Source organism: Orcinus orca, chromosome 4 (genome assembly GCF_937001465.1).
Source record: "Orcinus orca chromosome 4, mOrcOrc1.1, whole genome shotgun sequence".
Classification (NCBI taxonomy): Eukaryota; Metazoa; Chordata; class Mammalia; order Artiodactyla; family Delphinidae; genus Orcinus; species Orcinus orca.
Window position 1 is genome coordinate 115785278 of NC_064562.1, and position 26592 is coordinate 115811869.

Consider the following 26592-nt stretch of genomic DNA (forward strand, 5'->3'; position numbering starts at 1 on the left):
TCACCTAAGTTCACGGTATATTAGTTACGTATCCCTGAGTAACAATTTACAAGAAACGTAGCACCTTAAAACAACACACATTTATTATATCACAGTTTCTGTGGATCAAGAGTCCAGGCTTTATTTTGTTAGGTTCTCCATTTCAGAGTCTCATTTGAAAGCTGCAATGGAGGTGCTGGCCAGGGCTGCAGTCTCACTTCAAGTTTTGACTGGGGAAAGATCCTCTTCCAGGGCCACATGACTGTTGGCAGCATCCATTTCTTACAAGCTGTAGGACAGAAGACCTCAGTTTCTAACTGACTGTCAGTTAGAAACTGCTATTCTCAGTTCCTTGCTATGTGGCTTCCTCCACAGGGCAGCTCACAACATTCATGGCTTCTTCACAGCCAGTGGGGAGAGTCTCCTAGAAAGATAATATTACAATCTCATGTAATATAACAGTGTACATGCAGTCACTTACATCCCATCACCTTTGCCAAATTCTAGTGGTTTGAAGCAAATTAGAGGATGCACTTGCACTCAAGCAGAGGGAATTAGGCAAAGGTGTGGCTACTAGGAGGTGGGGATCACGGGAGCCACTTTGAGTCTGTCACACATAAGTAGAGCTGCTTGTTGGTGCTGGCTCTCAATATTCTTCCATTCTCCTTGAGAAATTCAGCGAAGACACCATAGGCTTGGCAATGAACTGCCTCACATAGTTAAGTACAGACTGCTGGACCAGACAATGGGGCTCTCTAATCATTCCACAGTTGATGGGACAAGGTTGTTTCTCCTCTCTCTTGGCTAATAGCTGAGTTTCCATTCCCAGAAATCAAAGCTTTCCTTTTCCCAAGTAGACAGAAACCACAAACCAAATGAAATGAGGTAAAGAATTTGACAAGGAAAAGTATTTGGGTCCCCTAAACCTACCTCACAAGTTGGGGCAGAACTTGGTCATAAAGACTCATGAATAAGGCTTAAGGGATTTGATTGACTCAATATGAGTCAGCAGTGTGATGTGGCTGCCAAGAATAGCAAAGGCTGTGTTACATGCAGTGTAATTAGTCCAGATGGAGGATTACCCGAGAGGAGATGACCTTTTCTCACTTTGTGCTACTCTGACCACACACAGAGGCTGGTGCTGATTCCAGATCTCACATTCTAGAGGGCACATGGGGACATCCCTGAACCTGGAAAGGAGAGCCCCCAGGAGGCTGAGGAGTTGGAAAGCATGGAAGATAACAAAACAAAAGGAACAATCTCCCGAATGGAGAATAGCACTCTTTTCAAACACTAGAGGTCTGTCTTATGGATGAGGTATCAGGTGGTTTTATGTGAGCCCAGGGGAGAGAACTGATACACTTAGTGGAAGTCCTAGAGAATCAGAGTTCTGCTCACGGTGAGAAACATTTTCCAAAAGGCATAGCTGCCATAGAAGAGGGTAGATGTTTATTGCTGGAGATCTTCATCAAGTCGTTCAGTTATTCAACAAACTTTTATTGGTTCCTACTGATGGATAAGCACCAAACTATGCAGATACCCAACAAAGAAGATGCATTCCCTGTCTTCAAGGAACGTACCTTGAATAAGACAAGTCAATAAACAGTTTCAATGACAGGAAGTAACCAATAACCTCCAAGCCTCAGACATTCAGTTCTTGCTCATGTCCCGTGTAGGAGGCCACAGCTCGGCTCCTGGGGTTCCATCTGCCTGCTCATTCTAGAACCAGAATGAAGGAACTTGGGACAGGGGAAGAACAAGAGTGTTGGTGGAAACTTGTGACGCCTTTGAAAGTTTCCCCTCAGAGGAGACTAATCTGCTCACATCCCATTGGCTGAAGCATGTCACATGCTCAATGCCAATGTCCATGGACAAAATAGTACAGTCTTGCCACAGGGGGCCCTGTAAGACACAGCAACAGGCAAGTATGTATAACCCTATACAGGAAGGTGGGAGCAAGTATCAGGAATAACCACACAGTTTACTATAGTACCCTCACAGTCATTCTATGGAAGTTGAGAGAACAAGATTTTGTGGGAGACGTAACCCTTTGAAGGGACTTCAAGGATGGAGAAGACTGTTTTCTTGACAGTCTTGGGCCAATCACTCTCCCTTTCCAAAAATCACTCTATATTCACACATGTACTTACTATACAGGATAATACATTTCAGTGTGAATGTTTATAACTTAGTTAACTCTCGTCTAAGTGGGATGGTTTTCTTGCCTAGGGAGAGAAGTGAAAAAATAAACACTTTCCACTCGGGAAAGAAACCTCCAGAAATTTAAATGAGGTAAATGAAATTTAACAGCTGAGAGAAATTACAACTACGAAGAACTAGGTTAATCCAGGAATGAAAGGGAGTGAATCAAGAGAAAAATATAAGAAGCTGAATTTAATTAAGGGACCTAGAAGGAAGATATTAGTAGCTGTTCTCTGTGAGGAATAATAAATGAAAGATTGTCATTTTTGGTTGTAAAGGCCTAAATTATGGTCCCCTGCACACTTACCTCCTCAAAAAATAATTTATTTAAACTATCTGTGAAAATTTCACAAATGGAAGGAGCCAAGGCAGGCTGATTATAGTCTGTTGATTTGTTTGTTTATAAGAAATTCTATTGCCATGGCCCCTGGGAGCAATAGAGTGGAAAAGAAAAAAATATCCCTTTTTTCCTAAGTGTGGCTTGTGAACCAGGGAAGAGGCCGGGATGGGCACTTAGCCTAAAATACCCCATTGCTCACATTGCATGTCCTTTAATTTTTAATACATTTAATTCCTGTGTTTGGGGAGTTTTTCTTTTTTTTTTTACCCTCCTGGTGCAAAATCATTTTGTTAAAACTTTTGGAATCAATATGCCAAATGCCAACTGCACCATACAGTGGCTGTGAGATAAATGCTTCTTCAGTAATTTTCAATTAAAAAGCTACCTTGTTCTCTTCAGAGGAAAAAACAGTGCTTCTTCAGTAATTTTCAATTAAAAAGCTACCTTGTTCTCTTCAGAGGAAAAACACAATTTTAGTATTTTAAAAATAGTGTGGTGATGATAATAAAATCACAACCAGCATTTTCCTCTAAAGCTACCACTGGGGCCCTGGGTGGGCCCAATTAGGGGTGACTATGGTGAGTTTCAATCTTTCTGGATGTGTAAAGTTGCTGTTGGCAAGACAATGTCTGGTGAATGGAAGTTAGAAGCTTCTTTGGAGTTCTGTGTCCACAACTTGCTAGCCATGGGAACCTGGCTGATAACAACAGGAAACACTTAGGGGAGCACTTACTGTGTGCCACATATGGTTCTAAGTGTTTACATGCATTAACTCGTATAATCCTTGTGACAGCATCATGTGAAGCAGGTATTATTATTATTACCATTTTGTAGACAAGGAAACAGAGGCATAGTAACTTGCCCCAAACATATAAAGATCTTCTACAAATCAATAACAAAAAGACAAAAACACAACAGAAAAATGGGCAAAAGACATAAATAGGCACTTCATAAAAGAGGGACAAATTAAGGGTATGGTATTAACAGATATAAACTATTATATATAAAATAGATAAGCAACAGGATTATGTTGTACAGCACCGGGAATTACACCCATTTTCATATAATAACCTGTAATCAAGTATAAGTTGCAAAAATCTGAATCCGAATCACTATGCTGTACACCTGAAACTAATATAATACTGAAAATCAACTATACTTTAATTTTATTTAAAAAGTGAAAGTTGATATTCAATGTTATCACCACCACCCCCAAAGAAAACCAAACAAACAAACAGTAATTATGTCAGGGAATGGAGGTGTTAACCTTACTGTGATAATCATTTTGCAATATATACATATACGAAATTATCATGTTGTACACCTTAAACTTATTTATGCTATATGTGAATAATATCTCAGTAAAACTGGGGGGGAAAAGAGGATATCCAAATAGCCACTAAACATAGAAAAAAAGCTGCTCAACTTCATTGGCAATCACAAAAGTCCAAATTAAAGCCAAAATGGCACAGCATTATATACTCAGTAGAGTTCCTGACAGTAAACAGACTGGTGCTACCAAGTGCTGGAGAAGAAGCAGAGCCATGGAAACTCACACACTATGGGTGGGGACTGAGTCAGCACACATTCTCTGGAAAACAGTTTGGTATTAACCACTCAGTTGGACTTTTGCAAGTCCTGTGATGTAGCAATCCCACTCCCAAGTGTAGAACAACATAAATGTTTGCACTTGTGCACCAAAAACACATGCACCAGGATATTCACAGATGTGTGATTTGGGAAAGTCCTAAACTGGAAACAACCTGAATGCCATCCACAGTAGGACTAAGAACATTCCGCTACTCACACGATATAATACGATTCAGCAGTAACGATGAACTTCATCTCCAAGCAATGGTGTAGATGAATTGCATAAATGATGTTGAAAGAAAGGACTGAGACACAGAAGAATACTGGATGATGGTATGTAAATAACATTCCAGTTTGCAAATTTAATCTCTAATTAAAAAGTCAGGAGAGTGGGTGCTTTGGGGAAGGAGGGAGGGTGGTGCAAAGAGGAAGAGGCATGCGAGCCTTGCGGAGGTAAACAAGACCTATCCCTACGTCTTGAACCCAGTTCTTCATTCCTGGTTCATGAATTGGGTGAAAGTGAGTTTGTTTGACTACTTACGCTTCTTCAGACTTCCATGTATCATCAGACAATATTTGTTCATTTTCTATATGACGTGAATGTTGAAGTATTACCCACTAATTTAATTTTTTTAAAGCAAAGGCCTGGCCCCTGTTTGTGCCTGTTCCTAAGAAATTAGAAATCCAAATATACAATAAATGTTATGCTAAATAAAGTTAAAACTAAACAACTTTAAATGCTACAGGCTTAGAAATACCCTAGTAGGACAAACTGGCAATTTCAATTTCATTTTTCATTTCAGCTATTATCTACCCAGTCTTAATCCAGGAATTGCCTTTGGGTAGTGGTGTTATTGTTTTGTTTTGTTTTTTCCTCTAATTTTCTGTGATTTTCCAAATTAGCTATAATGAACAAGTATTACTTTATAATCAAACAAATGCAAAAGTAAACTTTAAAATTTAGTTGAGCCCTTAATACTGAGATGCGGAAGTTTAAAAGTAGCATGTAGTCCTTATTCATGTATCACTTGGGGCCTGTAAATGCTTCTTTCTCCTCTGACGTTTTCAGTAAATTCAGTGGAGAATTTTGCCATTTGAAACTCTTCTATAGAAACCAAGCCCATGATTCCTGGATGTGGCCCAGATCCCACCTCTTTGTGAGGCTTTCCATTCTCTGACTAGTCATTTGGAAGCAGGACCCTTGATGGTCAAGCAGGACCCTTGATGGTCAAGTTAAAATGATCTTTTTCTTTGAGTACATCAAACATTTTGAGGATTAGTTCACATGCATAGAACACAGTAGTATCGATCTCTTGAATGATTTACTAATTAAGTACCTCAAAATTTGATTCAATGGTTTTGGCTTTCTTTATTCTTATTATAACATGTAATTACAAAGGTACTGTGAAAAATTACAGGAAAAAAAATGTTATAATACATCACTTAAGGGTGCCGTTTCAAAGATTGTAAGAAATAACATACTGTATTTCACTGACTTTAAGGTTTTTTTTTACATTTTAATATTTGTGAAATTGGGATTATCCCACAGTTGATGGCATCTTGCCATTGTGGTCAGCCAAGCAGTGTCATGAGGCTGATGTCGCTGCCTGCTTATTGGTGGACTTGCTTGCTGCTGCAGTCAGTTTTGAAACTTGTCATGATCCCTGCCTCCTGAACTTCATATTTCCAGTAGCCTCATCCCCTACAGTATAGGCTAGACCTAGTTACTTATTTATAACAAATGGCTCGTGACAAATGTGACAGGATGTCTCTTCTGAGGTTAGGTTATAAAAAGATTCTGCCTTCCATCTGGGGTGTGCTTTTTGCTAACTCAGATGAAGCCCACTGCCCTATGGGGAGGCCATACAGCAGGGAACTGAGGGAAACCTCAGAATGGCCAGCAAGGAACCAGGTCCTCAGTTCAATGACCTGTGGGGAACTAAATCCTGCCAACAGCCAAGTGAGTGAGCTTAGAAGCAGATCCTCCAACTCTGAGCCTAGGCATGACTGCAGCTCAGACAGACACCTTGATTAGAACCTGAGCTACTCTGAGCCAGAGGACCCAGCTTAGCCATCCTGACCCACAGAAACCAATAGAAAAATGTGTGTTGTGTTAAGGCACTAGCATTAAGGTTAATTTGTTACACAGCAATATATAGCTGATACACCCAACTGCCATCACTTCATGTTATTATTATTTGAAGTACATGTGGTGAGTATAATTGTTTTAAAATGTCTTTTAGAAATACACTAAGAATTTTCATTGGAATGAAGTAAGTCAGAAAGAAAAAAACAAATATTGTATATTAACGTATATATGTAGAATCTGAAAAAAAATGGTATATACGATCTGATTTACAAAGCAGAAATAGAGACACAGACATAGAGAACAAATGTATGGATACCAAGGGGGAAGGGGGGGTGGAATGAATTGGGAGATTGGGATTGACATATATACACTATTGATACCATGTATAAAATAGATAACTAACGAGAACCTACTGTATAGCTCAGGGAAGTCTACTCAATGCTCTGTGATGACCTAAATGGGAAGGAAATCCAAACAAGGGGGGATATATGTATATGTATAGCTAATTCACCTTGCTGTACAGTAGAAACTATGCAACATTGTAAAGCAACTGTACTCCAATAAATTTTTTTTAAAAGATAGTATATATGCAAAGAGAACAGAAACAGGGAACTGTGGTATAAATGTGACTTCACAAAGTCAATGTCCGTATTTGTAGTAATGACCAGGAATTCTCTATTCTCTTGCAAACCAACAACAAAGTGTTTATGGAACTGTGTTCATTTTTTAGGGCTGCCGTAACTCAGCACCACACACTGGATGGCTTAAACAACAGAAACTTATTTCCTCACAGTTCTAGAAGGTAGAAGTCCAAGATCAAGGTGTTGGAAGAGTTGGTTCCTCCTAAGGGTCTCTCTCCTTGGCTTGTAGATGACCATCTTCTCCCTGTGACCTTGTATGGTTGTCCCTCTGTGCATTTCTGTGGCCTAGTCTCCTCTTCATATAAATATACTAGTCAGATTAGGGTTCACTCTAATGACCTCATTTTCTCTTAATTCCCTCTGTAAAGACCTGATCTCCAAATACAGTCAACTTCTAAAGTCCTGGCAGTTAGGACATCAACATATGGATTTGAGAGTCGGGGTACACAACTCAACTCATAACATAAGATCATATGTTCACAGGTTCTGGGTGTTAGGATGTGGACATCTTAGGAGGCCATTATTCTGCATATATCAAGGGTGGATGATGAAAGAGAGTTTCCTTTATGCTTCAACATGCCACACGTGTGAGTGGAGTACAGCTAGCAAACTTAGAAAGATGTTCTCTGCAAAAGAAACACCTCCCATTCTCGCTTATTCAGAAGATAATGGCCCAGTTTGATTTCCCATGGGGTTGGGGTCTCTTCCTCTTGCTCTGTTCCACCCCTTCTGTGTCACTTGCCTTTCAAGTGAATACAAGTCCACTCAGGAAGCAACATCAGCTCTGGTTAATGGCACTACTTGAAATCAGTGACAAAAGGAATATTCCTTGTATTCAGTAAAACCAAAATATATGTGCCACACAGTCAGTGGCTGTTAGCTGCATCATCTTACCTAAATCTCAAAATATTGTCTTCTAAGTACCATTGTGTTTATCTTATAGAAGAAAAACTGAGGTTCAGAGGGAAAATGTGAATAGACTTGAAAGGCAGAGAATCATACTTAGCTTTGTCTGACTCCCAAGCTTTTCTCTTTGAGAACTCTCCTTCCCTTCACTGCTATGATTTTCAAGCAGCAATGACCTCTGGAGCAGACGTTGTCAGTTCACAAGAACTGTTCCCTTAAAGGGTCTGTAATCCAGAGGCATTTAGGGTGCTTAAGAAAGTAGATGGGGTTTGTTGTACTTCTTTTAAGAAAGGCAGGACCATCTGATTTAATTCCCTTTTATAATAATGTGCTTGCATTCAGTGTGTACTGTATGCTTTACATGTAATATGAAGAGAAGGGGGCCATTTTTATTTTCACCATTTTAGAGAAGAAGAAACTGAGGTTAAATAACTTGGGTGAAGTCACAGAGCTCATTCTGCAGAGCTGGGATCTGAACCCCAGCAATCTGGTTCTGGAACCTGCCCTCCTGGGGTTTGCAATATCTCCTGAATGTTTACTTTGGAGGAGTTCACTTCATGTTCTCTTTCTAAGTATGAGTAGGGCCTAAAAGGCATAGACTATGAGCCCAATAGACATACAATAACCCCAGGAAATGACCTTGGCCATGGTAACAATTAGAGAACAGGGCAGTACATAATGAGTGCTAATTGTGGGCAAGGGATAAGTGAATTAGGACCAGGAAAGAAAGAGGGTTAATCAGTTGGGAGATTTTAAATCTACCTCCATAAGTGGCACCCCTCTTCCGTGCCTCTGCAATAAACACCAAGACAGATGAAAGCTAAATAAGTTCTTCACTACTGAGGGAAGTTACGCTGGAGAACGTACCACATGAGAGCCAAAAGGGCTGCTAGCTGAACCCCAGAACTGGGTACACTTACGTAGGGAGGAAGAGACAGCCCCAGGCCAGAAAAGACCTCTCTCCAACAGGGGAGGACCCCAGAGAAGCAGCAGAGGAGTCGAGCAGGTTGGATGCTTTCTGCAGGCATCCTGCTCCCATGAGGAAGAAGGGCAGAGCTGATGAAGCATCTGAAGTTATTCTTCTTTGCAATCTGCTCACAAATCAGTCCATCCATTTCCCTAGACAGGTAGTGTCCCCACCAACCAGAACAGCTTCCAGGAAGAAATAAATTCAGAAAGGCAGGCTGTCTCCAAATAAAGAGCAAGAGCTGGCAAGCGCATTTAATCCTCCAAAGGATGTACTGACACCTTCCTGATTTTCAGCTCTAAGACGACAGCAGGTGCTGTCTCCACTTCACCCTGTATCTCCAGGGCCCACCCCTGTGCCTGGCAGAGAGTAAGAGCTAGAAAACTACCTGATGCTGGAATAAATGAACTAGTGACCATAAGACACTAGAGCTGAGATCTGAAGCACCACATGAAATCAAGGGCCCCAATGTGAGATAAAGTTTGCAGCAAATACATCTCCATAACAGCTACTATATTAAAGGGCTGATTGTATGTGGGGTGAGAAAAACAATTACACTGAGAACTGAGCTTTTAAGTCTAGAGTGAGTTTACTGAATGCAATTACAGTATGAATATTGGATGTAAATACCTTATGGATAATTCCTAGAATGTAAGTACATTTTCTAGGCATAAAGAGAACCCTAGATCTCTTCTTCTACATTTGGAGACAGGACATAAAATCCACTGGACTCTTCTTTCTGCTTTTTTAAAGTGCATACATGCAGGTAAGAGAGGAAAGAAAAAGAAAAAAGGAGAGAGAGAGGAAAGAGAGAATTACATCATGAGACAGGAAAAAAACATAGAAGGACTTGATGTTCACCTGGCCCTAAATCCAGCATTGCTAGTTGTATGCCCTTTAAGAACGTACTTAACTTCTATATGTCCATGTGCAAAACGGGAATAAAAGGAGAATGTATTCGAATCTCCTAGCATAACGCATATCAATAAATGTCATGATTTTTATTTACCTCTACATACCTCCTCCTTATTTCCCATGTTGTCTAATATATTTTCCTAACTTTGTACAAGTTAACCATTTTTTTTAACATGGAATTCAAGCATGGTTTGATCAGGGCTCTGTCTTAATTCTTCTCTGATCCACTTGTTTTTACATCTTCTGTGTACCAGAGGTCAGATTTTGTTTCCCTGCTGAGGTCTCTCATGGTCACAGGACAGCTACAAAAAGGAATTGAGGTATCATACTTGCAGGTTAGTCATTTTTATATTTTATAATAAATATTGTTACTAATATATTGAGATGTCAGCTTGATCATTTTAAATACAAAATGTTTGTTTTTCATTTAGAGCTAAGTTGTCTGAGCTTCAAAGTGTTCTTTGAAATACATATTGCTACCATAAAGGAGAAAAAATATATAAATATAGCTAGCTCTTCTGAGTGTCACTGCAAACTCTTTATAAGAAAAGTATAGCAAAAGTCAGAAAGAGAACTTGAGCATCTTTCAAGACTCTTCTCATAGCTCTGGCTCTATTTTAAATATAGAATCAAAACAAGGCTTAGAAGTGAGAAGGCAGCCCTGCCGGTTTTCACGGACAATAGGCCACATTCTGGAGGACTTCAGCGGGGACTCGGAGAGGAGAGAGCTGCTAGAAATATCATGTGCTGCTTGAAGCTGAGAGTTCAGGGTAGGAATGTAAGGGTGTGAGAATCACAGCCCAAATGTTCCTTTGACCTTCCTAGTATACAGAGAACAGGAGCACATGAGAATCGTCAGACTGAATTGTAATTTTTCTGTTCTGCTCATCTGTGAGCCCCTTCGGGTAAGGGATTACATTTTATTCTTCTCTATAAATCTCAGCCCAGGTACGTACCACGGGGCTGCTATATAGGATGTACCCAGTAAATGTTTCCACTGAACTGATAGGGCTGAAGAGAGAGGAAAAGGTCCTTTTTTTTTTTTTCCTGGAGAGTTTGAACCTCCCAGGATCCTTGAATAAGACCTAAAAGAGAGAATCAGCAAGACCTGCTCATCAAAGCATCAGTCAGCTTTGGTCCGAGCAAACCTGAAATCAAAGAGAGTGCCAAAATTTCCCATCGCCCTGAAGGCTTTCCAGCACTCAGCAGGGTCTAATAATTTGAACAAGGGGACCACTTTGGACCTGCAATATTGCAATTTTTGCAGCACTGATGTGTGTAATTTGGGGCAAAGTTTGACACAGGATCAGAAATAAAAGCAGTATGCTGTCTAGAGCTGTTTACCCAACACAACAAATGGACTATAAGGTATGAGTATGAAATTGGGTTTATCATACATTCTTCACCAGAATCAATTAAGCATTCATCCCTTGCAATATCACCATCTACACATGGCCAAGCTCTCCATTAGAAGTCATGAGAGCCCAGGGTACTTTCAGTGCTTCTCAAAAAAGTTTTAATTTCTTTTAAAATCAGAAGAAATAACAAGCTTTATATCTCAGAAAATATTTAAATAAATAAGAATAATATACTCTTCTTTACACCAATGTAGTCATGCAATATAATTTTAATTTTTAATTAATTAAGTAATTCATTTTGGTGAAGGATAGGTCCTATAAAGGCAAAAGTTAGAACTAAACCCTGTAACCACATGTGCCAAGAATACATCTGGTATCGGGAAGGGGATGAAAGTTCTGTTTTCAGAAAAACATCCAATAATCTATTAATCACAGAGGCGTGAAACGTTTTCAAGGACATATAGATAAAGTTGGGAGTTGGTCGGGCTGTTGGGGGAGGCATGTGATGGGTGTGCTGATTGGAAGGAACCACAATCCTACATGTTTTCTGGATATGACCCTCATTTTCTCTCTCACAAGCCGTCTGCTCCAGCTAATTAGCAAGTCAAAAGATATAGAAACAATTCTAGACCTCAGCACAATCAAATTAGAGGAGTTATTTGAGGATACCATTTCCACACAGTGTAATCATACTCTCTTTGTTTTGGTCAAATGAGTGAAAATTATCTTTCAAACCCAACTCCCTCTCCTCTACCCAACCAGCTCTGTGGATGGTGGCATTTCATATCTGCTTTTATCAGTTTTACATGTGATCTTTCCTATGAAGACAGGAACGCACAATCTACAATTAAACAATACCCATCAAACTTTCTATACAGCAAGGACCTTTTAAAAAATACATTAGGGGCTTCCCTGGTGACACAGTGGTTTACAGTCCGCCTGCCGACGCAGGGGACACGGATTCGTGCCCCCGTCCGGGAAGACCCCACATGCCGCGGAGCGGCTGGGCCCGTGAGCCATGGCCGCTGAGCCTGCGCATCCGGAGCCTGTGCTCTGCAACAGGAGAGGCCACAGCAGTGAGAGGCCCGTGTACCGCAAAAAAAAACCCCCAAAAACATTGACTTTTAAGATGATTCAGCACTGAGAGCCATTAGAGCTCTATCTAAATCAAGACTTGAAAAGTTTATTAAAATTGGATTTTTAACCTGATCCCAATTTCCTCTGCTTATAAAGAATCCCACTGGACTCCTTAATATTCATGCTATTAACCTGAAAGAGTCAAATGGCCATTAAGGGAGGAAAGGCTGAGGCTGCGCAGGGTAGCCTTACAGATAAAATCAGGTTGAGCCCAGGCAGGTAGAGTGACCGTGGGTCCTGGAGGTGCTCCAAGGAAGCAAGCTCTCTCTTTCTCTCTCTCTCCAACTCCCCTTCTCCTGACCTCTCTCTTCCATCACATATTTGGGGGAAAGTAAACAAACGAAAATACCAAAAACAAACATAAGCAAACTATTCAAGTACAGAGAGCATGGGCTAGGAGTCTAAGTTTTACTGGAAGGGTAGCTGCCTTGGATAAATCACTTCCTCCTCTGGTGCCCTCATTACTCCCACTCACTCATGTCATGACTTTAAACTTCTGTGCCTTTTTTTTTTTTTTTGTAAAATGTGGACATCATGGTTTCCAAGAAGATCGATGAAAGAACAAATGGTGAGGTTCATATCATTCACTTTGTACAGAACCTGGCACAAAAGTCTTGGATGAGTCTCAGCTGGGTGTATTCCTGATTCTTGATCCAACACACAGGCCAGTTACTTCCACTTCCATTTCTTTCCTGCAGCCTTTATCTTCTGCAGGACACAGTATGAAACTTAACTGATGCCAGTGAGTCCTGGTAAAAATGGGTTCTGTCAGTCTTGTTTCTCCTTGAGATAAGATTTTCTGCTCCCTTAGGGCAGTGGCGATGTCTTACTTTTCCATCTCTTCCTGAGTACCTGGCATAGTAGTAAACACATACCTACTGGGTGCTCTATAAAGACTTTGGTACCTTAGAATATGAGCAGCTGAGAGATCACCTACTAACACCCTCTCATTTTCTAGTTGATGACACTGAGTAAGAAGGTCTTAGGCCACCCATCTGAGAGTGACACCCACTTTTCTAGTTGACTGTTACTGTGTCTCCTATGTCCATCCATTCTTACACTGATAGCTTTGAAATGGAAAAACGGAACCACATCTGACCTAAACCCTGACTCCTTCAGGGAAGTTCAGTTTACAATCTTTTTTGAGAGTATACTATGTTTCAGACACCATGCAAGGTTCTGGAAGAGATAACTAAATTGTACTCCCCATGTTCAAAGCACTTCTAATCTAGTGGGGAAGACAGATCTCTAAGCAGATATTTTCAGTACAGTGTTTGTGTTGTTATAGCAGAGCTGAGTTCTGGTGATACATAAACACTTGGATAGAAAACCTAACTCAGGCCCAGAAGAGGTCAGGGAAGGTTGTTCAGGAGAAATGACAAATGTTTTGGCAAAGACAACAATGCTGAATAACAAAATAACCAATTAACTCTTTCTTAGTTATCTAAGCACAAGAATACTCACCATCGATCAGTGAATGTTGGCTAAAATCAAAAATTGAAAGAAGCTAAAATTCCAGTCCTTAAACTCTTGCCAGTTGCCAGATCTGCCTTGAGTCACTTGGTGCAAGTGAAGCTTGTAACAGAGACTCAAGGCTGGGGCCTGAGGTTCTAGTTCCTTTTTTGGACTTGTAGTGGGGAACTAAGCAGATCAGTTCACCCGACTTTGGCTCCCAGGGTGCAAATGGAATCACTGCCAGCCTCCCTTCACATCTTACAAATGAGTTGTGAAATTCAGACTATGGGCACAAAATCACTTTGAACTCTTAAGGAAAAGTAATCATGCCAACTTAGTACATCAAAGCCGCTCCCTATTTTGAAGAACTCATGGTCTGTGCAGGGCTTAGCCTCTGGTAGGAGCTCAAGGACACCAGTAATTGGCAAGGGTATATCTTAAACTACACTTGACCCACACAGCCTCATATGTGATTATACACGGCTTCATAGAATAGGGGGAAAAAGCACTTCTTTTAAAGCTAATGTAAATTTGAACGTTAAGGCTTTTCAAAGTGGGGCTTTCAACTGACTTTGCTTTTTCCAGTTTTACTGAGAAATAATTGACATACATCATTGTATAAGTTTGACATACATCACTGTGTAAGTTGAAGGCACACAGCCTGATGGTTTGATTTACATATATTGTGAAATGATTACGACAATAGGTTCAGCTAACATCCATTTTCTCATATACACACGATAAAAAGTAAGGAAAGAAGAAACAAATGAAAGAAAAAATTCACTTTGTGATAAGAACTCTTAGGATTTACTCTATTCGCAACTTTCCTATGTGCCATACAGCAGTGTTAATTAACTATGGTCATTATGTTGTACATTATACCTCTGGTACTTATTTATCTTATAACTGGAAGTTTGTACTTTTTGACCACCTTCCTCCAATCTCAGCCCCTAACCACAAGTCTGATTAAAGTGACTTTTTAAAACATATATATATATTTTTTTCTTTTTTCTTTTCCTCTTTTTTTTTTCAACCTAAAATAGGCATGTCAAAATTAGTCTGGCTCAAAGAAGTAACCAGGGTCATTAAAACCCCTAAAAGCTTATTTTCCAAAATAAGACTTGGCCTTGGCCTCCCAGATGCTACTAGCTTTATTAGACAGCAAGATAATGTTGGTCATTATCTTGTTTTCTATTGTAAAAGGGCACTGGGTAACAGTACGTGAGAAAGGGGTCAATTTCCTACAGCATTAATTACTTAGATGGGAGAGTATTTTTAATCTAAGCAAAGTTAATGAAAGATTTTTTTAAACTTAAAGGACAAATTCGAATTCTTCCAAGTATTTATCTTCCAATATTTAAGATACGGAAGAGCTGCTGAAATTTCATATAAAATAAATTACTTTGACGCTCACCTGGCATTTTTCTTTTTTTCTTTCCTTCTTTTTTCTCTTTTTCTTTTTCTTTTTTTTTTTTTACGTGTTTGCTGATCTGCCTTTGAGGGTGACTTGCTTTGGCTCGGCTAGGCAGGAAGCCCAGCTTCCCCAAGGAGATTCCAACTCCAGGCCCCTGGAAACCTTAAATCTGAAATTGAACTGAAGGCCGGTCTAGTTCTCACACAAAACTTCCCAGCCACAGGAACGCGGGGTAGGGGGCAGGGAGACCTGCTTAATTTCAGAGCTGACATTTGCAATCCTGGTGCACTAGCAAAGGCAGAGCTGAACGCTCTGCGCTCCCCTGGTGAACCGGCATCGGCTCGCGAACGCGAAACCGAAGCTGGAGGGCGTGTTCATGGCGACACGGAGCGCTTGGGAGCCGGCTGCTCGCGCTGATCCCGGCCCGGGGTGCCCAGCCACTGGCGTCCAGGTTGGGCTGCGGTGTGTGAGGATGGCTCACCCTACTTCCTGGGCGGCGCGGGGAGCACCGACGCCTAAAGAGGGCACCTGCCGGGAAGGAAACCGGCCTTGCTGACGCACGTGGGAGGAGTGCAGGTATCGGGGACCTTGCAAGGCTGGAAAGTGGAGGAAGAGATGGGCTCGGGGTTCGGACCTACCTTTCCCTAGCAAGAGTGACGGAGTAGACAGGACTTCCCAGGTTTGCAGCGACGGCAGAGTCACCCAACCCACAACAGACCCCTTCCTCCCGGTAGCGCTGGTCCCCTCCCCAACCCCCCATCCCCACCCCCCAGCCTCCCGGGACTAAAACCCGAGGAACTGCCGTGTCAGGTGGGCGGGACTGACTCTTTCAATACCTATCGGCGGGAGTCCTCAGCCCAGCCCCGCCGCCGCGAGCGCTAAGTAGCTAGCCGGTCACCGAGCGGACCCGACTCGGGGCAGCACCGGCGCGGGCCGGGCAGCAGTGGGCGCTCGCGATCCTCCTCTGCCCAACGCGCTCTCTCTCAGCGCCCGCCTCCTCCGTCCCCTCCTCCCTCTCCTGCCCCTCCTCCTGCCCCTCCCCTCCTCGGGTCTGATAACCTAGCCTCGCGCCTGCAAAGTCCCCGGCTCGCGGGCAGCCACGAACCTCCGCCACTGCCTGGTCTCAGTGGGTGCCTGCGCCCGTGCCTCACCCGCCTGCCCAGGTCGTCTCGAGGCTCGCTCCGCCGGCCGCCGGTGCTCCACGGCGCTGCCCATGGCCAAGCCCGAGAGCCGACTTCGGGCGCCAGACCTGCTGGAAGGTGGCGCGGCTCAGGTGAGTGACGAGCGCGCGAGGCGAGGGCCGTCAGTCTGGGGAGTGGCAAGACGAGGGGCCGTCGAGGTGCCCTGACCTGGCAGCCCGGACTTAGGGCAAGAGCAGAGCCCAAGGTGAGTTGAGGCTGGAGCAAGTGGAGTGTACATTGGGGGGAAAAGGAAGGAGAGGCCAGAGGTTTTCCCATCCTCCTAACCTCCTGACTTGGTCCCTCAGCTGTGCAAGTCTTCAAGGACTGGTTTTTACAGGCAGGTATCCGGGTTTCTGATTTGGTGAATTGGATTCTTTATTTTCCCTTACCCCCTAGCAGAGTCAGGAGGTTCGCTCCTGCCCGAGGCTTCTCTCTAGGACCGACCGTGAGGGATAGCAGGAGCTCAAAGCGCAGCGGAGCCCGGGTACCACTCTGGCTGAGAACTTGGGGCGCGGATACAGTCAGCAAAAAGTCAGTCTGTTGAGGGAGCACCCAGGGTGGGGAAACCTTGGTCTGGTTTGCTTTTGGAGCGGAGCAGAGATGGGGCATTTCCCGAGGGGCGGGGATGCTCGGGAGGAGAGAGATCGAGGCGACAGACAGTAAGTACCCTTTTCCCCTAATGCCAATTATGCACGGTTCTGATTTTTCGTGTTACTTTCTACTCTTTTTTTTTTTCCCTGCATCTGTTTCTATTTCGAGCACCTTGGGTGGTGACGGCAGATGAAGGTGAGGGGAGGAGGGGCGCCAACCTGCGGTGGGAACGCGTAGAACCCGGCTCAGAACCAGGGGCACACTCACGGAGCCTGGTGTCTCCAGGTGCGCCCTCCGAGCCAGGCGGCCGACTGCGCGCTGCTCACCCTTCTGGCCCCTGCCTGTGCCGGGAGCCGGAGGGCCGCTTCCTGAGCTGGCAAAAAAAATGGGATGGAGAAGCGAGCGGGGGCAAGAGCTGGGATGCATGGTGCGGGGTGTGAGGTGTGCTCTGCTCCGCGGACGTTTGCCGGCTCTGTGAGTCTTCCGTCTCATCCCCTCCGCCGGGCGGGAGTCCACGCTTCCTCGCACTCCCGGGCCCCTCTCTCGGGAGGGGATTTTATCCCTCTTCCTCCGCCCTCCACTTTGCAGGACCAGTTGTATCCGTTCCTTGTCTTGCGCGAGTCTCGCTCCTCCCCACAGCGTTGTCCGCCGGCTATTTTTATCCACTACTTGTACAGAGATGCTTTTGAGGGGATTCTAGGGAGGCGACTCCAAATCTACTGCCTTCTCGCTGCGCTCCCCGAAGCGGTCCCCTGCTAGCAGGGAGCAGCCAAGGGATGAGAATGGAGTGCGCCCACTTCTCCTTCTGCAGCCTGAGCTCTCGAAGCCCCGGCACCACCGGCTCGGCTGCTCCGCCCGCCGCTTGCTGCGGGAGCCGATCCCCGGAGAGTTCCTTAGGGCCCGGGCGCAGGTGCTTGACCGACTTTCGTGGCCACAGCCCTTTTACACGCAGGATCCTTTGGGTCCTACACGGGCGTTCTCGCCTTGCCTCAAAATCTTACCTTATTTTGTTGAAATGTAATTACCAACTTCCACTCAAGTGTTAATTTCAGGAATTTCATGTTTAAAAAAAAGGAAAGGGAGATAACCCAACTTCTGCCTCTCTGCATTTCTAAATGGGTTTCTAAAACCCAACGCCCCTCCTTTGGCGTTCGGAATTACTCTTGCCTTTTGCTTTCTCAGTAACGATTGGGTGCGATTCGAATAAGCGTGACCCAGTGAAATCCCAGGAGATGGACGCTTCTGCTACAAATCCCCGCGTTACTCTTTGTGTTTCCAGTGCTTAGATTTTTTTCTTTTTTCCCTCCCATAGGATTGCACAAATAATATTGAAATGGACCATTGTGTTACGTAAGGTTTCTCCAGCGCTAAGCAGGGAAAGATCAGCTTCTCAAGGAGCTTTTCAGGGCTTCAGTGGGTCCTTTCTAACTCTTCCAGCCGAGTTTGACTGGGATCAGCAACTTCGTGACTAAGCACTCTTAAGTCGAAGCAGTTAATTACGGAGGTAACATCCAGTGAAGATCCCTTATGGAGGCATCTTGAGCGGTGTTTCCTGGCTAGAGATCCAGGCTGAAGCTGCGGGCTGTTCAGGGCACCGTAGCTTTAAGCTGGGAAATTCTTTGCTTGGGAAACTGGTGAGAAAGTGCTACCTTGAACTTGCAAAGGGCATCAGGAAAAACCCATGGTTCTCAGCTGTGTTGTGCTTTGTGTGAAATTTCAAGTCCTCCACTTTGTAGATTTTCAGGAACGCTTGGACTCCACAATATAATTGGGGATGCAGTTTTGTTGTGAAAAGAAGAAATCCTCTTACTGGAAAAGTCTGGAGTGCTCCTTGAAGGGAAACACAAAGTGGAAGCTTTTCTTATCTTGAACTAAAATTTGATGGCGAATAGAAAAGGGCTAGGGAGGTGGACTGGCTGATGTAAAATTGCTTGATGGGTAAACAGTGCCTTTCCCAGAACAGGGCATCTACCCAGGGTGGCCCATACCCACAGGGAGTACAGAGCCATTTTCTCTCTATTGAGGACAGTTTGGAGAGAGGGACAGTAAAAGGTAGTGATGTCCTGATGGAACTGAGCCTGTATTCAGGGCCACAGCTGAGAATCCAGGTTCCAGGGCATGCTTCTAAGCCAGGGTCCTTGTGTGAGAGAGAGTCTTGGAGGAGTAAAGGCCTGTGTAAAGGAGTAGAGGCAACTTTGGGGAATAGCAACTTTCTAACTGCCCTGTGAGAAATGCAGTAACTTTCCAGCTGGTGTTGGAAAAGATCTGGGTTTTTCCCCATCACTTTGATGTAAGTATCTTCCTTCAACCTCACTAATGACCCAGTGCTTCTTAGCAAGGCCAACATTTTCCAGTGGGGAATGGCAAGAGTGCTAGCTGAATTTGGAGCCCGCTTCTTGCCCCAGGACCCTAAGCAAATTATTTTTTAATCTCTGAGCCTCAGATTTTACCTCTGCAAAATAGAGACTGAAAGATTAAAAGTGAGAAATGTATGTGAAGAGCATTTGGGCAGTTCTCAAACACCGGTGAAAAATGTACAAGGTTACTTAATATGCTTTTCCTGCCAATTTCATTTGGTCTATTTTAATGCTAAATTTTATTATAGTTTGTGAATGTCTGTGTGAATTACATATGCTAAACTTTAAATGAGGGAGAGGATTCCATATAATGGACCAGTATCTCTTTGTGAAATTCACCAGCATCAGGGCTCCTGGCTTTTGAGAACTATTAGTTTCTTGTTTGTAGAACCAGAGTTAAATTTCTGAGTGTTTTTTGGTTTTTTTAGCTTAATGCATTTCATATGTCTTCAGGAAATATATGTTTCAGGAAGGGCCCTTATATTGATTAACCAAAAAAGGAGGAACTTGCAGATGAGTGTATCAGTTTCAGGAGATGACCTGGGTTTCCCTTGTCTACCTCTGTCATCAACATAAAGTGTCTCTCTATTGCATTTTGGTGTTCAAAAGTTGTCCTCAGGACCTAGCTAAGTGGCTAATACATGCTCGATAAGTTTTTTGTTGTTGTTTTTTTTTGCGGTATGCGGGCCTCTCACTGTTGTGGCCTCTCCCGTTGTGGAGCAGAGGCTCCGGATGCACGGGCTCAGCGGCCATGGCTCACGGGCCCAGCCGCTCTGCGGCATGGGGGATCTTCCCAGACCGGAGCATGAACCCGTGTCCCCTGCATCGGCAGGCGGACTCTCAACCACTGCGCCACCAGGGAAGCCCTGGATAAGTATTTTTGAAGTGAGTGAATGAACGATTGAACTGAATCTTCACAAGCAACCCCATGCTGTACACAGGCAGATGACATCATTTCTGTTTTAAAGATTTGGAATCTGCTGATTAGAAAAGTTAATTAATTTTCTGAGGGTACAGAGGATTCCAGATTGGAGTTCAGGTCTGTCTGTCCTCATTCCATTCCTCTGTACTGCCTGTGTTGCCCTCCCTCTCCCATCACCACTTAAAATCTCCTCCTAATCCATAGTGGACTTCTGCATTTTGGAAGGTTCCCAGCAACCAAACACCCTTCTTATTCAGGGGCTACCACCCTCCCCTCATGGAGGGTCTTTTCCATGGTGGGGTGGGGCTCTTCCTCTGTGTCCACATCTCCGGGCCTTGAACTGGGGCCCAGCTGGATGATCCCACCTGAGACTTGGAATCTCGAGGGACTAACTGAGGGACAAAAGGACAATTGAGCATTTATTTATGACCGTGGGTCATGAATCAAGTGGTGTCAGCAGCAGCCTCAATGTCACAGGATGTCCCAGGGATGCCATTCCTATGTCATTATCCTGACGGTCCCTGGTGCCAGGTTCCCTCCATTCCTTTTCATTTCCAAGCCTGGCTTTTCAGCTTCTCATTAATTCCTAGAGGTAACTCATAGTCTTCAAGTAAATTCTTTCTGTGTTTGATTTAGCCAGAATTGTAACCAGCTGATGCACAGCCGTTCACAGTTTGTCTTCTGGCCTGCCTCTGGCGTGAAGCATTCTCAGCTTCCTCTACCCACAGGGAATTAAGCTCATAGCTTTTTCAGGCCGTTAGAATAATATTTACTGGGCCATAGTTTGTCGGTTGTTATGTGATACCACCAGAGTTCTAGAAAAATGAATATATTATTCTTCCAAGAAATAGCGTAAACATAACGGAAATAGATCCCAGGGGACATCTTTTCTTTTCTTTCTTTTTTTTTTTTCATGTTACATGCTTTTTGGTAACTTTCCAGCAGGGGTCGCTCACTCAAATGCCTTCAGCAGCCAGGCAAGGAATAGCCTGAGCAAAACAGGCCTGGGAACAATCAGGGTAAGGGGGGTGGGGGGCTGCAGCTCTGACCCAACACACAAGTTGGGACCTCAGGCCCTGTCTTGCCACATTTGTTTTTTTTTTTTTTTTTTTTCCAAGATAGGCTGCAAGTTCACAATTTTATGTAGAATCTACTGACTTTTAAGTACCAGCCGCTAATTCAAAGCAATTCTACAGGTAGGCCTCCTCATCTATATCCCACAGGCCTCCAATTTACGGCCTCTGGGTTCTGGGAATAGAAAAGAAATTGGTTGGAATATGAGGCTAAGTAAAATCAGTTCTTGGGAGTATTGAGGCAAGGATATGTTGGGAGTGTAGTGTAGACAGTGTTCCAGTGAGTTAAATTTCATGTCTACAGAATTTGTGTTTGCGGTATTCCTTTTCCTTGTCCTGTAAGCAGTTACACCAATTGCATTTATCCCTTTAACATATGTTTATTGAGTTCCAGTCATGTACCAAGAGTTGTTCTTCTCATTGGTGACACAGTAGTAAATAAAACAGAGGGAAAGCCTTGCCCTTCTACTTGTCTTCTAGTGGAAGAGACAGGTAAAAGCAAGATGGGTAAAGACAATCTATCCTAGATTAGATCGAGATGTGCTAAGAATAAAAATAAATCAGAGGAAGTGTCAGGGTGCTGGGGTAAAACCTGCGGCAGGCGGGGCAGGAATCTCCAAGTTCAGTCTCTGACTCAGCATAACCAAAGTCAGCTTTCACTGTTGGAAATAAAAGATTTTGGGGTGTGGGAATTTGGACCCTGGATTATATTCTGGGAGTGGCTATTGTGGGTAAACCCCTAATAACAGACTGTTATCTTAATTTTAATGAAATCAACTATTGAGCCCATTCATTGAGTGTCTAGCAGGTGCCAGGCGCTGGATTAGGTGCTAGAATCCACTAACAGACAAAACCAATCAAGGGACAGTCCTCAAGGAAATTGTAGACCAGCATGGAAGACATGAATAAGTGATAGCAAAAGAGTAGATGGCGAAAGTGAGCAAGGAGGGTGGAAAGGGTATCATAACTATTGAGTTTTGACATTCGGAATGCTGGCATTCAGCATCTTTTTAATGGAGCATCTGATATGTGTCAGGAACAGTTTAGGTCTGTGCTTCTCAACCTATTTGAATCCTGGACCCCATCATCAGTGAAGATTTTTTTAAAGCTTTTTTTACTTGCCATGACATTTTGTGTGATTACCAAATTTCATTTTGTGTCAAGAAAACAAAGTATTTAAAAAATCTGTTCTAAGTGTGAAATGTACTTATGATTTTTGAAACTCTAGTACACCCTCTCCCCAGTCGGCCCAGCCATTGATAGTGACTGTTGTTGCCAGGGAAGTTGTGCAGAAAATTAAAGAAAATAGTTCTTGTTCTTGAGGAACTGACAGTTTAGTATGGTAGTCAGATAAATTAGCAATTTTTTTTTTTTTGCATATGAGCTGAGAAATGCATCCTGTTTGAGCCTTTGCCTGTGTCATCAGGTAAGCCTGTCCTTGAGAACACCTTCTTTACAATCACCCTATTCATTTCTTTCATTGCAGTACTCGCTCCCACAGCATGGTTTTGTAGCCATAATGTTTGTCTGGAGTCCTCTCATTACTTCATTGGTTCACTTGCTCACTATCTCTCACGCCCCCATCAGAATATGCACCCTGTGTGAGCAGGCATCTGGAGGTACAGGCTTGTTTCTCCCACCAGCTTCCAGAACAGTGTGTCTGGTTCCAAGTAGTTGCTCAGAAAAGAAACAAGAGGCAACCTTTCTGCCTGGGGGAATTAGGAAAGGCTTCATGGGGGAAAGAGAAAGGCTTGCAGAGAAAAGCCAAAGAACGATGATGATACAAGATAATCAAAATATGGCCCCAAGCCCTAGGTGCGATCTCATTTGTCGGTTTTAGGGATTCCTAGTGCGGTCAGCCCAGGTGAAGAGCTGACATGCTAAATACAAACCCTTCCCTGATTAGATCCTGGCAGCTCCAAAGCACTCTGGCATGAAAAGAATGAAAATGATTTAAAAAGACTGAAAAAAATGTAAAAAGAGAGAAAAGAGTGAAAATGATAACTCTTTACTTCCATCTAGTACGTTAATACCCACTGTCTCCTTTTTCTTCTGTACCCAGTCCTTCAACGCAGACAGGGAGCTCTTAGCATCTTCATTTTGTATTTAAGGAAACCAAGGTCCAGGAGTGAAGCGACTTTTCTTAGATCCTCAGAACGAAGGCAGCAGACCCTGGATCCAGGGCTGTGCTTCTCCACCTGCAGTGAGCAGATCGCTCAAGGTGGAGACTGGTTAAATCCCTGGAGGACTGAGTTTTCTATAAGCGAAGAAATATATTTAGATTTCAAACATTCACGTCTCCTTTGATTCGTTAAGAACTTCCATTTCAGCACTTTCTGAGATGTGTTTTGTGTCTTGTTGAATTTCCCCTAGAATTCTGCAGATTAGGTACACCCTGCAATAGGGTTGCTTTATGTAAATGTCTTCACTCTTTAGTTTAGGAGAGTAAATCAGAGTCCTGCATCAGCAGTTAAAATACAGTGGGAGAAAGGTGATTGCAGATGCAGCTGAAATGAAAAGGCATGCTCTTTTAGCTGTGCTCAGAAAAATACATACTCAAGTGGCATGGAGTGAAAGCAGGCTGGCACTGTCTCTGGAAAACTCACTTGCACTTGATGTAAATTACGTCTTCAACCAGATTTTTCCCAGTGTCCCGGACAGGAAGGACAGAAAAGGTGTCAATTACAGATTTCTGGGATTAGATTTTGGAGTTATTCTTGAGGTGGAAACAGCATGGCTTTTGAAGTCATGTCTGTTGGCATTTCTGATTCCCCTCCTTACTGATTGTATCACCCTGAGAAAAAGACAGTTTTTCTGGGTCTCAGATTTTTCAACATTCTAATGAGGATTAAAAGAGATTGCCCATATCAAATGCCTAGTGTAATGCTCAAGATAACTTATATTCATCTTATGCAGAGTTGCCCGATTTAACAAATAAAAATACAGGACACCCAGTTAAATTTTAATTTCAGATAAATAGCATATACTGTTTTAGTATAGGTATATCCCAGATACTCAATATTAAGACATGATTGATTTTTTTTTCTGAAATTTAAATTTAACCGGAAGTCCTATATTTTATTAAGCATCTCTATTCTTGCAGTGACAGTTCGGGTAATGCCTTTGGTGAAAGTTCCAGAGCTGTAGACAGTTACAGAGGGGAGAATACAGTAATTTGGAGGTGAAATGACTTAGCCAGGGTTCCAAGGAGAGCAGGAAGGGCTGTTTTCTCTGATGAAGGGCTGTTTTCTCTGATGAGCTTAGCAACAGATTAAACCAAGGCAAGCTTACTTGTTTGCTAAAAGAAGCAGAAGAATTGTGGACAAGTCAGATCTCTGAGTGCATTTAATAAGTTAGTCAGATATCTCCCAAGCATGCACCAGATTATTCCCAATACCCTTTGGGAAGAAGGTATTTTAATCCCGTGAGGCTACCAGGGGAGCATTCAGTCCGCTAACGCAGCACATGATTCAACAATATTGCTCCGAGCTCATTTACTGCACAGGGCTGGAGCTGGAACTACGAGGCACACACAAGGGTTCCACTGAGTACACTGAAGGAATACTTTGTGCTTTGAAAACTCACACCTGCAATGTCTTCCTCGTCTGATGAATCCAAAGCTCATAAAACAGTGAGAGGGCCTTTCAGACCTGCTCCTCCCAAGTAGATGAACTCAGGTTATGAATTGAGTCTGAGATCTCCCCAGGACTGCTAGAATATGTTGTTCTGAGGATGGCTATGAAAATGTGTTTCCATTTCAAGTAATAACCTGCTGGGGAATTCAATAAGCAAGACTTTGGCTGCCGGTAGACTTTTCCCAAGCAGAATTTAATGCTTTCTTCTATAGTGAGATACTGCTCATGCCAAAATAATCAGTTTCTGTTGCAGCTTATATTACTAACTCCTCATTTAACCTGAGCTGCTTACTAGCATTATGTTTATATGGAATATGGACCAGAAAGAAGGCAAAGCGGCATGGTGGTGAGGATGCAGCCTTAATCAGCCAGAGAGATCTGGTTAGATCTACTTTGCTACTTCTCAGCCATGCAGTAGGAGGTGTTACTTCCCCTCGCTAAGCCTCAGTCTCCACATCTTCAAATTGGGCACAATTAAAATTATAGCAGAGGATTACTTAGTGCGCATTAAACCAAATAAGTAGTGTCAAACATTTACATGGTGCCTGGCTCATAGTCATCTTTTTAAAAAATGTTATTAATAAGACGACAAAAGAAAGCAGTGTAGACCTTGAGATTGCAAACTCAATGTCATGTCACAGAGACCATGGACTGAATCTCATGCATCATACTCATGGGAGACTCTCTGAGTCTTTTGCCCTTTGTTTCTTTAGTCTTTATTTATATAATCCGTACAGATCTTATTATTTCATTTTCTGGGCCAATAGCTTAGAAGCAGTAATGTAGAAAAGGTTTTACTGTTAGGGGAAGACACAAAGTACAGAGAGTGAAAGGGAGGGAGGAAGAACCTGGGGAAGAGGGAGGGAAGAGAAGAGAAGGGAGAAAAGCAGGGCAGAAAAGGAATGTAAGAAGACAGAGGATTTGAAGCTCAGGGAAGTGCCGTGACATCTTGTAACAATAAGTCCCTGGTTAAATCCTATCCCGATGCAGTCATTTAAGTAAATGCTACTCCCTCTCCCTCTCCCAAGGCTTCTCAGGACCCCAACTTAATACTTATGGCCTTGAGGGAAGGACTGCAAGAACTGTAATGGTGAAACTGGAAAGAGTGTGGAACATGATGGAAATAGAGAAACTGGAACCTTTCCCCCTGCTCTGTAACAGCATAAAGTCCTAGATGACAACTGAACACAAGGGAACCCAGTGACATTGTGTGGAGGACACAGCCACCGTGCCCATCTTGGTCCTCCTCTTGCTGCGAGAGGTGGGTCTGTTATTTTGGGTTTAGTTTTACATTTCCCTTCATTAAACATGGACTCTTATTAGAGAGAGTTTCAGTGTGGCATCTCTCCTGCCCCTGTTTCTCCCTGTGAAATGGTTCCCTCCCTTCTGATCTTTAAGCACTTTCCACACCACACATCAGAGGAACTGACCTTTTCTGGGGGGACAGGTCGGTCCTCCTCAGTTGTTCAGCAAGCTGGGAGCATCCTCGGGGCCAGAGTGCTTTGGAGGTCACGAAAAAGAACTGCCCCTGCTCCAAAACGTAGTGTGTTATCTGAGGTGTTTGACATTGGGAAAAATGATTTTGTTTTTCCCAACCTTGGTTGCCTTGTTAAATGGAATTACACTTCATGGACCTTTTGCTGCTAGAATCACATTTAATAACATATGTGAAACATTGATTTGAGAGTCTGGACCAAGGAAGTGTGTATAATGCCGCACTTAGTAGTGATCATTAGCTTTTCTTGCTGGTAAGCCTGATTTTGTGTGAAAAGCAGATCAAGAATGTTATTAAGACTCTAGCTGTGTATTGCCTTCCAGGTCACCTCCCACTTCCGCTGAT

At 43.2% G+C, this 26592-nt stretch overlaps 1 protein-coding gene and 1 long non-coding RNA gene across 5 annotated transcripts in view; one reads left to right on the plus strand and one right to left on the minus strand.

Annotated features, from left to right (window-relative positions):
- Positions 1–61: 61 nt before the first annotated feature.
- On the minus strand, positions 62–15646 carry LOC117201223 (uncharacterized). The gene is made up of 3 exons (XR_004483209.2): positions 15632–15646; positions 14994–15521; positions 62–403 (listed from the first exon to the last, which is right to left on the minus strand). It is a non-coding gene; the product is annotated as an uncharacterized LOC117201223 (long non-coding RNA).
- Positions 15611–26592, plus strand: part of HS3ST1 (heparan sulfate-glucosamine 3-sulfotransferase 1) — a 64751-nt gene continuing 53769 nt past the window's right edge. The window contains exon 1 of one of the 4 annotated variants that reach the window (XR_007477196.1): positions 15611–16266. The gene's annotated coding sequence lies outside the window, so the exon portion shown is untranslated. Of the gene's footprint in view, positions 16380–16425; positions 16834–26592 lie in introns of those variants that run through there. The other 3 variants (XM_004269637.4, XM_049709445.1, XM_049709444.1) reach the window with 3 other exon arrangements.